Source organism: Aquarana catesbeiana, linkage group LG09 (assembly GCF_042186555.1).
Source record: "Aquarana catesbeiana isolate 2022-GZ linkage group LG09, ASM4218655v1, whole genome shotgun sequence".
Taxonomy (NCBI): domain Eukaryota; kingdom Metazoa; phylum Chordata; class Amphibia; order Anura; family Ranidae; genus Aquarana; species Aquarana catesbeiana.
This window is the reverse complement of record NC_133332.1, coordinates 44432213-44445031: the sequence shown is the minus strand read 5'-3', so window position 1 is coordinate 44445031 and position 12819 is coordinate 44432213. Positions and strand designations below refer to the sequence as shown.

At 44.4% G+C, this 12819-nt stretch overlaps 1 protein-coding gene across 1 annotated transcript in view; it reads left to right on the top strand.

The window, feature by feature from the left end:
* Positions 1–10801: 10801 nt before the first annotated feature.
* The window catches only part of GPSM3 (G protein signaling modulator 3), a 107115-nt gene continuing 105097 nt past the window's right edge, over positions 10802–12819 (top strand). Inside the window, exon 1 of the mRNA XM_073598389.1 lies at positions 10802–11066. The gene's annotated coding sequence lies outside the window, so the exon portion shown is untranslated. The remainder of the gene's footprint in view (positions 11067–12819) is intronic.

Sequence of the window (12819 nt, the reverse complement as noted above, 5' to 3'; positions counted from 1 at the left end):
GTCCCTCTTGCCCACCCCTTGTCCCGGCCCTGCTCCTAACCTTGTAATGTAACTGTATCACCTCCTTTATTTCGTAAAGCGCAGGGCAAACTGGGAGTCAACCTGCACAGGACCATCTATGGTGAGTGAATGTACTCAACATGTCTGTTGCCTGTTGGGTGAACAATATGGAAGAAAGGCCTTGACCAAACTTCTTGTCCTGGAGGATTCTGGGTAAGTAAGCAGAAGAAAGACATTAAAAATGTGCCAAAATGTACCTAACAAGACAGTAAATCTGAAGACACCCTAAATAAAGGAGCCAGCATCAGAGTCCCCTCTATTAACCCCTAGATGTCCATCTTGCCCTTGCCGCCCCCGTGTTCCATTAACCTTTCTCTTGCCAGGCTCACACAGGTTCTGCTCCATTAACCCTTCTCTCTCGCTCCTTCTGTACACTTCATTAGGCAGCTCGTTAAAGCATGGATATTAATTAGCAGAAAGGAGGGGGGACTCCATCTCTGCGGCTCTAATTAAACGGAGCAGGCGGGTAATTAGGAGCTAATTATCCAAAGATAAATGGAGGCAATCCTTTCCTCTATAGCTCCATCCTGAGCTGGCTCTGTATCTGCATCTCCTGGCTCAATCCCTGGGCCCGCATTATACCATCTTAGTTCTTTTCTTTACCGTTGTCAATTTGCCAACATGTTCATTTTTATTTTATTTTTACTTTTTCACTTTATTTTATTCATTGAATTATCTAAGGATGTCAGATAAGGAAAAGCAAATAAACCACATTTAAATGAAAAGTGAGGGTTACGATATGGAAGCCCTTAAAGTTGGTAGCAAGGGGCACAGGGCCGTGCCAGCTAAATAGGCAAAGATTGCAATGTTATGGATTTGGCAGTGGTGCCATTGATTGATACCCACTTGTATAAGCACTAAACAGAGTAACGGTTGGAGCTTCTCCTGATAAAAACTAGGGGGCGCACTCTTCGGGGGGCAACTTCTATTATAACTGAGGAAAGGGGTAGCCAGTATAAGTTAGTTACATTCAACTGAACTTTTTCTGTAATATTGAAGATGTTTTATAGCTTATCTAAGCCACTTCTTATCAGCTCCAGGGAAATGGGGAAAGACGAGCTACCCCAACATTTGTATCCACACAGGTAGCACAGACAGCTTAAACCAATCACCAAGGCAGATGCTGACTGTCCAAGAACAGAATGAAAGGTATGAAAGTTGTAGAAGCACTCAGTTCTAGTTATATAATCCCATGTTGGGTGTCGGGGGGTCTGCATAGGTGTTAATCTTTCTATTCACCTGGTCGAAGGTGTGATATGTTGTCAGATTGCCAGGGTAGAGGTGTTAAAGTGGGATTATACACTCATCGGCCACTTTATTACGTATACGTGTTCAATTGCTTGGTAACACAAATTGCTAATCAGCCAATCACACAGCAGCAAATAGGCATCTAGACGTAGTGAAGACGACTTGCTGAAGTTCAAACCGAGCATCAGAATAGGGAAGAAGGGGATTTAAGTGACTTTGAATGTGACATGGTTGTTGGTGCCAGACGGGCTGGTCTGAGTATTTCAAAAAGCTGCTGATCTACTGGGATTTTCACGCACCACCATCTCTAGGGTTTACAGAGAATGGTACGAAAAAGAGAAAATATCCAGTGAACGGCAGTTGTTTGGAGAAAAATGCCTTGTCGATGTCAGAGGAGAATGGGCAGGCTGGTTTGAGATGATAGAAAGGCAACAGTAACTCAACTAACCACTTGTTACAACCAAGGTATGCAGAATACCATCTCTGAACACACAACACATTGAACCTTGAAGCAGAAGACCACACCGGGTGCCACTCCTGTCAGTTAAGAACAGGAAACTGAGGCTAAAATTTGCACAGGCTCACAAAAATTGGACAATAGAAGATCGGGGAAACGTTTCCTGGTCTGATGAGTCTCAATTTCAGCTGTGACATTCAGATAGTAGGGTTAGAATTTGGTGTAAACAACATGAAAGCATGGATCCATCCTGCCTTGTATCAACGGTTTAGGCTGGTGGTGGTGTAATGGTGTGGGGGATATTTTCTTGACACACTTTCGGCCCCTTAGTACCTATTGAGTATCGTTTAAACACCACTGAGTATTGGTGCTGATCATGTCCATCCATTTATTATTATTATTATACAGGATTTATAGAGCGCCAACAGTTTAAGTACCGTAGTGCTTTACAACTTGAGGGTAGACAGTACAAATACAATACACATTAATACAGTAGGAATCAGAGGGCCCTGCTCCTTAGAGCTTACAATCTAAGAGGGAAGGTCAAGAGATACAAGAGGTAATAACTGTGGGTGATGTGCTGATTGAGAAGATAAATGTACAGTTGTTAGGTGGGGGCCAGATAGGCTTCTCTGAAGAGATGATTTTTCAAGGATTGTCTGAAAGTGGATAAAGTAGGAGAAAATCGGACGGATTGGGGTAGAGCATTCCAGAGGATGGGAGAGGCTCTGAAGAAGTCCTGAAGGCGAGCATGGGATGAGGTGACAAGGGAGTTTGACTACTCCCTTTATGACTACAGTGTACCCATCTTCTGATGGCTACTTCCAGTAAGATAATGCACCATGTCACAATAGTTCAAATCATCTCACCACTGGTTTCTTGAACATGACAATGAGGTCCCTGTACTCCAATGGCCTCCACAGTCACCAGATCTCAATCCAATAGAGCACCTTTGGAATGTGGTGGAACGGGAGATTCGCATCATGGATGTGCAGCCGACAAAGCTGCAGCAACTGCGTGATGCTTTAATGTCAATATGGACCAAAATCTCTGAGGAATGTTTTGGACACCTTGTTGAATCTATTCCATGAACAATTAAAGCAGTTCTGAAGGCAAAAGGGGGTCCAACTCGATACTAGCCTGGTGTACCTAATAAAGTGTCCGGTGAGTGTATGTGGAAGACAGTCTAAGACTCCACCACCTGTTGAGGGATTGTTGTTCTAATTTGACAAAGATGGCTAGAATAACCATCCCTAACCAAGGTGGAGCCATCGACCTTACAGCCTGTTCTTAGACAATCAACTGCAGCATGCATGGGTGAAAGAGAACTCCAACAACACACCCTTCCCAGGAAGTGGGCCTAAGAGGAAGAGAACTCCAACAACACACCCTTCCCAGGAAGTGGGCCTAAGAGGAAGAGAACTCCAACAATACAACTTTTCCAGGCATCTGGGCTGGGAGGAAGATATCTTGAACAACACACTTTCCTGGCCATTGGGCCTGGGAGAAAGAGAACTCCAACAATACACCCACCTTAGGCATTAGGCCGGGAGGAAGGGAACTCCAACAACTCAACCTCCCCAGGCATTGGGCCTGGGAGGAAGAGAACTTTAACAACACACCTTCCCTGAGCATCGTGCCTGGAAGGAAGAGAACTCCAACATCACATCCTTCCTGGGCATTGGACCTGGAAGAAAGAGAACTCCACCATCATGCCCTCCCCAGGCATCAGACCTGGGCAGAAAAGAACTCAACGCAATGCATTCTCCCCAGGCAGTGTGTAGGTGAGATGCAGCAACAATAAAACATACAGTCCCAGTGCAGTGAAAGAACTTGTTTTGAAACAATGCACAGACAGTTCACAAAGCCCACACTCACACTCAGAGGTCCAACAGCATGTAGACAGCAGGTTTCAACCGAACTGTCCATGTCTGTAGAGAGGGGCGGAATGAGGTCTGGTCTTCTTTCGCCCAAGCAGGCAGATTTCCAGGGAAGCAGTGAACCCTATGCTTTCCCTCATCAGGAACTTTTACCTGCCACTAGTTTTGTCCCTACTAGACAGGGTACCTGTTCCTACACTACCAACTCACAAATGCAAGCCAAACCTCAAAGCCAGGGCCTTAAAAAGGTTCTGTCTGACCCAAGATGGCTGCAGGAGTCACATAGGGCTGTAGCATCCAATGGCATAGCTTCCTCAGAGACCCAGAAAACCATAGAGGAGCCAAGTTGCTTTTGACTTCCTATATAACTGCAGTGGCGCTGTGGATGAGCGCCACCTGCAGTGGAGAAAGTAGACTGCACCTGCAATCAGAGATAACAAACAACGAGAAGCTTAGTAAAAAGCAACACACATTACACATTGATAGGCACACATTTAACCTCTCGATCACCCGAGATGTTAACCCCTTCCCAGTGTCATTAGTACAGTGACAGTGCATATTATTAGCAGATCACTGTATTAGTGTCAGCCAGTTCCAGTGTCAGATTGTCTGCCGCACTATCACAGTCCCGTTATAAGTCACTGATCACCGCCATTACTAGTATAAAAAATAATTCCAGTATATATACCATAGTTTGTAGACGCTAAAACTTTCACACAAACCAATTAATATACACTTATTGAGATTTTTTTTTTATTTTACCAAACACATGTAGCAGAATACATTTTGGCATAAATTTATAAAGACATTTTTTTTTTTTTTAAATCTTATTAGTTTTATAACTGAAAATATAGTTTGTTTGCTTTTTCCGGTCTTTTCTTGTTTATGTAATAAAAAATAAAAAACCCATCTTTGGCACTCCTCTTTCACTAGACTGGTGTCTGCTAGAGACCACCTTATTCAATACAAATTTTTGCACAGAATTTATTTAACCCCTGCTAGATTGGCTAAAATATTCCCCTCCCAATCACCTAGTTGTTGGCGATGTAATTATTCCCATCCAGATTTTATTCATATATTCTGGGATTGTACAGCAATACAACAATTTTGGCTCATGGTAGTACAATGTATAAATTCTGTCACAACGTTAAACATAATTCCTTCTGTGGAAATTTGCCTGCTGGGATTGGTTGACCCCTTGGCCCCTACAAAGTTACTCCAAACTCTCCTAATCTCGTTGCTCTATAAAGCATTATCCTTTCTTGGAAAAAATCTCATGCTCTGACCATCGCGGCCCGGAAAGCTCTAACAAATAAAGCCCTAGACCTCTTTATAAGGCTACATATGCCAGAGGGTTTTTTTTTTTTTTTTTTAGAAGCACATGATTACAGCCTGAGGCTCTAATTGGCTTCAAAAAAGGGTGGGCCCGGGGCGCAGAGTACTGCGCCCCGGGCCCACCCACTTGTGTGACCATAGCAAATTAATATTCGTTATTGTCTTCTTGATTCTCCTCCTGGCCAATCAGAAAGAAGTTCCTGTGACCTGATTGGCCAGGGAGTCCTAAGACTGTCTCAGGGCACACCACACTTCCTATTTGCCCGGGAAGAGAATCAACGACTCTTCTATTCTACCTGACTCCAAAGGTAATGCCCTGATTGCTGCCATCCCTTCTGTCTCCCGTGGGGTTTGATCCCAGCATTTCTGCCCATCTCCCGCGGGCGGCGGGGGGTTTCGATTGCCGCATTCGATTGCCCATCCCTTCTGTCTCTGCTGGGGTGTGCAATCACTGCATTCCTGGCCATCTCCCGTGGGGGGTGGGGGGTTTGGTGTTAGTTTGTCACCCCCCCCCCCCAATATATTAAGCACCGGCCGCCACTGCTGGGGAGGATGGGGGAATGATGCATCTACTGCATCTGTGTGAGAATTGTCTCTTTGTTATCAACACCATGTTACTGCAAGTAGTGCTTTATGTTACGATGTGATGGGGTTCGGTATCAGTTAGTATAAATTGTGAGTTCCATCTGTGAAGGGTTGATTATAGGACCCCTTTCACACTGGGGAGGTTTGCAGGCGGTATTGCGCTAAAAATACCGCCTGCAAACCGCCCCTAAACAGCCTCCGCTGTTTGTTCAGTGTGAAAGCCCGAGGGCTTTCACACTGAAGCGGTGCGCAGGCAGGACGGTAAAAAAAGTCCTGCAAATCGCTTTTTTGGTGTATTCACCGCTCCTTCACCGCTCCTGCCCATTGAAATCAATGGGACAGCGCGGCTATACTGCGGCAATACCGCGGCTATAGCCGCGCTGTACGAGGGATTTTAACCCTTTTTCGGCGGGGGTTAAAACCGCACCGCTAGCGGCCGAATACCGCTGCAAGAACGACGGTACAGCAGCGCTAAAAATAGCGCTGTTGTACCGCCGACGCCCCCACCGCCCCAGTGTGAAAGTGGCCTAAATCTGGATGAAGTAGTCGGTTGCATATGATATTATTATGGGAAAATACTAATTCTTTATGTGAAACTGTTGTGGGCCCTTACCCTGACATAGATCCTCATTATCTATCACGCTGGCCACTTGTGCTGATGTATGACTCATTTATGTTTTGTGTTTTTCATTTTTTTTCTTTTCTGTATTGTTACTTGACATGCGTCATGCTTATACTATGTTGAAAATTTAAATAAAAAGAATTTTCAAAAAAAAAAAAACCCAGTGGTGATCAAATACCACCAAAGAAAAAAAAGCTATATTTGTGTAAAAAAAAATTATATAAATTTTATGCGGATATAGTGTTACATGACCACGCAATTGCCAGTAGCACAGTGCCAAATGGCAAAATATGGCCTTGTCATGAAGGGGGTAAAACCTTCCAGAGCTCAAGTGGTTAAGGTGGCTTTCCTGTGCCATTTCCTAGATGCAAACGCATTTATTGTTAATCGGGCACAAAAAATTTCCGGACTTAAATTCCGGAAACTACAAATGTAATATTTAGTAACTGCAACAAGCTGCAGGTGCAAACTTCACGAAAGGTGTTTGTGGTTGTTGAAGCCACATTAACATTTTTTGAAGTCTTGTTACTTTTAAGGACCAAACAATAAATAAGTCACAACCCTATGCAGAGCAATAAAGGGCACAACAACCAGTTGGAAATTAGCCTTTATTCTGATCAACTGATAGACGTGCAAATCGGATGTTAATAGGCAAAATGTTTTTGGTGGATACAAATTTCTGTGTTCAAAGTTAATAAGGAAAAAAACAAAACTACTGTTCTCTTCTGCCATCTGCTGGCCATGACTTGTATTACACACCCTCACTTTTATATACATTTTCTATGCAGTATATTTTTATGCAATGTATAATTACGCAATAAATATCACATTAAAAAAAATATGAAAAAAATATGCTCCTCCGGAACGATCCATGAGAATAGCAGCAATGACACAGTTGTGTATAAGCACTTTTAACCACTTCAGCCCCAGAAGGATTTACCAAATTCCTGACCAGGCCATTTTTGCGATTCAGCACTGCGTCGTTTTAATTGACAATTGCGCGGTCGTGGGACGTTGTACACAAACAAAATTTATGTCCTTTTTTTCCCACAAATAGAGCTTTGTTTTGGTGGTATTTGATCACCTCTGTGGTTTTTATTTTTTGCGCTATAGACTTTTTGTTATAATGCTATATGCTATATAGCATGCTATAATGAATATCCAAGAAAAAAAAAAATTCTTCCTCAGTTTAGACCAATCTACATATTTTTGGTAAAAAAAATTGCAATAAGCGTATATTGATTGGTTTGCGCAAAAGTTATAGCGTCTACAAAATTATAAATTTTTTTTTTACTAGTAATGTCAGTGATCAGCGATTTTTAGCGGGACTGCGACATTGCAGCGGACAGATCGGACACGTTTGACACTTTTTTGGGACTATTGACATTCATACAGCGATCAGTGCTATAAAAATGCACTGATTACTGTGTAAATGACACTGGCAGGGAAGGGGTTAACACTGGGGGACGATCAAGGGGTTAAATGTGTTCCTTGGGAGGTGTTTCTAACTGTGGGGGTTAGGGGACTGAGTGAAGGAGGAGAGAGAGATCACTGTTCCTGATCACTAGGAACAGCAGATCTCTCTCTCTACTCCCCTGTCAGAACGGGGATTTGTCTGTTTACATTGACAGATCCCCGTTCTGGCTCTCTGTGAAGCGATCATGGATGGCCTGTGGATACCGCGGCTGCTGGCTACACACATTGACTCCTTTGTAGCGCTGCAGGCGTGCGCGCCACCCACAGCTCTTAAAGCGACCGATGTACACCTACATAGCGCCCTGATTTGGAGAAATGTCCCTCTGTTCCTCAATCCTCCTCATTTGTCCCTCATTTTTGTCAGAGGAGGATGCACATTCATTATATTGCTGGATTGGGGACAGCTTACCATCTATTCATCATAATGCTTGCAATGGCAAGTGCTCATTGGTCAGTGAGATCACGTGAGCAATGACAAGCCTGTTTTTTTTTTTTTTTTGGGCCCCTTTACTGGAAGAAGAAGCCTAAAATGCATTTGTGCTTGTCCTGACCAATGAGCCCTTGGCATTGCCAGTATTATGATGGATACTCACTCCGGGGCTGTGTATTGCGGTGTATGGTATATGGACCGCTACACTGGCAAAAATGGGGAATCACAGCCACCATGTGTAACGGGGTCCAGAGGGCTGGCTAGGATATTTGCTGCAAGAGGCGGAGCGAAATGCATTTGGGGCGTGGCCTGTCTGGAGTCCAAGCTGAGGCTGCCAATCATCTTACTTCATGCACATGGGTCTGCTTCATGATGTGCAGCTTATGGATCTTTTCCTAGGATGTTTGATGTTTTATATTTTTTGTGACTTTACCCTGGTTCTAAAAGCAGAAGGTTTTTTTTTTTTTTTTTAACTTTATAGTGATATTAAAGGCAAGTTTTTTTTGTTTTTTTTAAATAACAAACATATCATACTTACCTGCTCTATGTAGTGGTTTGGCACAGAGCAGCCCAGAGCCTCCTCTTTTCGGGTCTCCCACCAGCACTCTTGACCCCTCCCTCTTGCCAAGTGCCACCAGAGGAAGCAGCTTGCTATGGGGGCACCCAAGCAGGCTCACTCCTGAGCCACTGTGTGTCCATTCACAAACAGAGCTGTGGCTAGCCCCCCCTCCTCCTCATTGGCTTAGTGGTTGTGATTGACAGCAACGGGAGCCAATGGCTCCTGCTCTTGTCTCAGCCAATGATAAGGCAAAGTCCCCAGAGAGCTGAGGCTCTTGTGCACATCCCTGGATTGAGATGGGGTTCACATAAGTATTAGGGGGGCTGCTGCACAGAGAAGATTTTTTAACCTTCATACATAGAATGTACGAAGGTTAAAAACCTTGTGCCTTTACAACCACTTTAATGCATTCAATGCATTAGGGCAATGCATTGCACCAGCAGTGCACTGATCTTGGTTGCGATGCTCTGCAGGTTTAAATGCAAAAAATAAATAATTTTTTTTGCACTATGGGTGCATTTATTAACCGCTTCAGCCCCGGAAGATTTTACCCCCTTCCTTTTTGCGATTAGGCACTGCGTCGCTTTAACTGACAATTGCACAATCGTGCAACGTTGCACCCAAACAAAATTGATGTCCTTTTTTTCCCACAAATAGAACTTTCTTTTGGTGGTATTTGATCACCTCTGCGGTTTTTATTTTTTGCGCTATAAACAAAAAAAGAGCGACAATTTGGAGAAAAAATGCATTATTGTTTACTTTTTGCTATAATAAATATCCCCCAAAAATATATAAAAACACAATTTTCTTCCTCAGTTTAGGCCGATATGTATTCTTCTACATATTTTTGGTAAAAAAAATCGCAATAAGCATATATTGATTGGTTTGCGCAAAAGTTATAGCGTCTACAAAATAGGGGATAGATTTATAGCATTTTTATTTTTAATTTTTTTTATTAGTGATGGCGGCGATCTGCGATTTTTATTTGGACTGCAACATTTTAGTGGACACATCCGACACTTTTGACACTATTTTGGGACCATTGTCATTTATACAGCGATCAGTGCTATAAAAATGCACTGCTTACTGTGTAAATGACACTGGCAGTGAAGGGGTTAAACACTAGGGGGCGATGAAGGGGTTAAGTGTGTCCTAGGGAGTGATTCTAACTGTGGGGGGGATGGGCTACTAGTCACATAACAGCGATCACTGCTACCGATGACAGGGAGCTGTGATCTCTGTCATATCACAAGACAGAACGGGGAAATGCCTTGTTTACATAGGCACTTCCCCGTTCTGAGGCTCCGTGACACGATGACCAGGAGACCAGCGGACATCGAGTCCGCCGGTCCCACGGGCACGGTCACGCTGCTATCCCCGGCTCTTAAAGGGGACCTACAGGTACGCCCATTTGCCCACCGCTGCCATTGTGCCAACGTATATCGGCGTGCGGCGGTCAGCAAGTGGTTCATTTATATGCCTTTAAGATCTGAGCACATTTCTGGCAGACCAGCAAGTATTTTTCTGTACCCATAGGGTGCTTAAAAGGACAAAACCCGGGGTAAAGTGCACATTTCAGAGATATACAGTTTTTTTGCTGGGAAAATTTAGCATGCAGCGCCCCCCTTATACTTGAGCCTGATCTTGATCCAGCAATGTGCATGAGATCAGAAGCTCTCTCGGTTTTCTCCCTCCTCGTTGGCTCAGACACATTAGCTGCAGCCATTGGCTCCTGGTGCTGTCAATCACAGCCAGTGAGGAGAGAGTGGGGGCGGGGCCGAGCTGTGCTTGGAAACGAGCACGCATGAGTGCCCCCATAGCAAGCAGCTTGCTATGAGGGCACCCAGCGAGGGGGGCCGGGAGTGCCAGTGGGGGACCCGAGAAGAGGAGGATCTGGGCTGCTCTGTGTAAAACCATTACACAGAGCAGGTAAGTATAACATGTTTGTTATTTAAAAAAAAAATAAAAACAGTTCCTTTACAATCACTTTAAGCAGAACCCTTGCTCTAAATGAACACACATCTGTCATCCTGAAATGTAGACATAGAAAGACGAATATATTGATGCGCCTGCCAAAAAGTGCTGTCAACTTTGACCAATAAAAAAATGACATGCCATTGTGTGTATGTCATGAGGCCGGGGCTGCAATGTGAACACACAGAAACATACACACACCTATTGTGTAGTGCCGAGCGCAGACTGCACAGGAAGTGGCTGACTCTTTGTATAGGAGAAGAGCGACAAAAACCCCCTCGCAGCCTCAGACTCAGCCCCTGAGCCAGCAAGCCTGGCGGCTGCGAGAGACGGAGCGCACCCCGTAAGTCCCAGAGACCGCACAACCACAGCGGGGGAGAGAGAGCGGAGAGCGTGCGAGCTGACTGAGCGAGGACCCCATGCCGAAAGCTTAGGATGCTGTAAGTATTGCGGAAGAAAATGCATTGCCCAAACTATTTCCTGATCTGCAAACTTTTTTCAGTCCAGATAATGAAGTCGGGGGGGGGGGGGGGGGATCAGCATTACAGCCAGGCGATTGAATTTTCAAAAGAGGCGATGGCACCCACCATAGTTCACGTTGTTGTGTATGTCAAGGCAAAATCCCTCCCCAAAAAAACAGCATATCTCTGCAATGCATGTACATTTCCCCGTGTTTTATCCCTTTAATGAGAAAAATACCATTACATCTGCCAGAAATATGCTCAATTAAAAGCCTGTGCTTTACACCCACATTGCACTGATCATGGTGGAAATGCTCTGGGGGCTTCAAAGCAAAAACATGAATAAATGCACCCAGATTGCAAAAAAGAAAACGTGCATTGATTATTTTTTTGCATTGAAGCCTGCAGAGCATTTCATTTATAATCAGTGCATTGTGGCTGCAATGCATAGGCTCCTGCACACTATTCCTCCTACTCCTGCTCATTTCAATTATGATCAGTGCATTGTGGGTGCAAAACATAGGCTCCTGCACACTATTCCCCCTGCTCCTGCTCCTCCTGCTCATTTCAATTATGATCAGTGCATTTTGGGTGCAATACATAGGCTCCTGCACACTATTCCCCCTGCTCCTGCTCATTTCAATTATGATCATTGCATTGTGGGTGCAATGCATAGGCTCCTGCACACTATTGTTCCTGCTCCTCCTGCTCATTTCAATGATGATTAGTGCATTGTGAGTGCAAAGCATAAGCTCCTGCATGCTATTCCCCCTGCTCCTGCTCCTCCTGCTCATTTCAATTATGATCAGTGCATTGTGGGTGCAAAGCATAGGCTCCTGCACACTATTCCCCCTGCTTCTCCTGCACATTTCAATTATGATCAGTGTATTGTGAGTGCAATATATAGGCTCCTGCACACTATTCCCCCTGCTCATTTGAATTATGATCATTGCATTGTGGGTGCAATACATAGGCTCCTGCACACTATTCTTCCTGCTCCTCCTGCTCATTTCAATGATGATTAGTGCATTGTGAGTGCAAAGCAAAGGCTCCTGCATGCTATTCCCCCTGCTTCTGCTCCTCCTGCACATTTCAATTATGATCAGTGTATTGTGGATGCAATATATAGGCTCCTGCACACTATTCCTCCTGCTCCTGCTCCTCCTGCTCATTTCAATTCTGATCAGTGCATTGTGGGTGCAATACATAGGCTCCTGCACACTATTCCTCCTGCTCTGGATCTGTAGAGAGGTAGGCACCTCCGGTTTTGTAGCTGTAGGACGCTTCAATGGATTACAAGAACAGTGACTTCATAACACTTATGTTCCAATCAGAAGTACGAGTCCCTCTGCCTCGGTGGCCTCCTGTGAATAGATCAGTGATTGGATGCTTTAGCTGTGTAGGGGGAGCCAGGCATGACTGTGATAAATAAAAAAAAAATACAAGAAGCTTCGGGGAAAGCAACCCTAAAGTTCAGGTATTGGGGGGGGGGGGGGGCAGGGGACAATTTGAGGGTGGGGGGGGGGGCAACACATCTTATGTTATACCCTAAATATGGGAGTGAAATTAAACATTGTCAAAAAGGGTAAGTTAGCCTTTATTTCACATTGTGGGCCAACAGCCCAGGGGACTAAGTGGTGTCAGCCCTGCTCTGTTTCTTTTGTTAAACTACTTAATCCACCCCACTGTCTGCATCTCCAAAGGCTTGTTTTGACTTTTAGTCCTAACATAA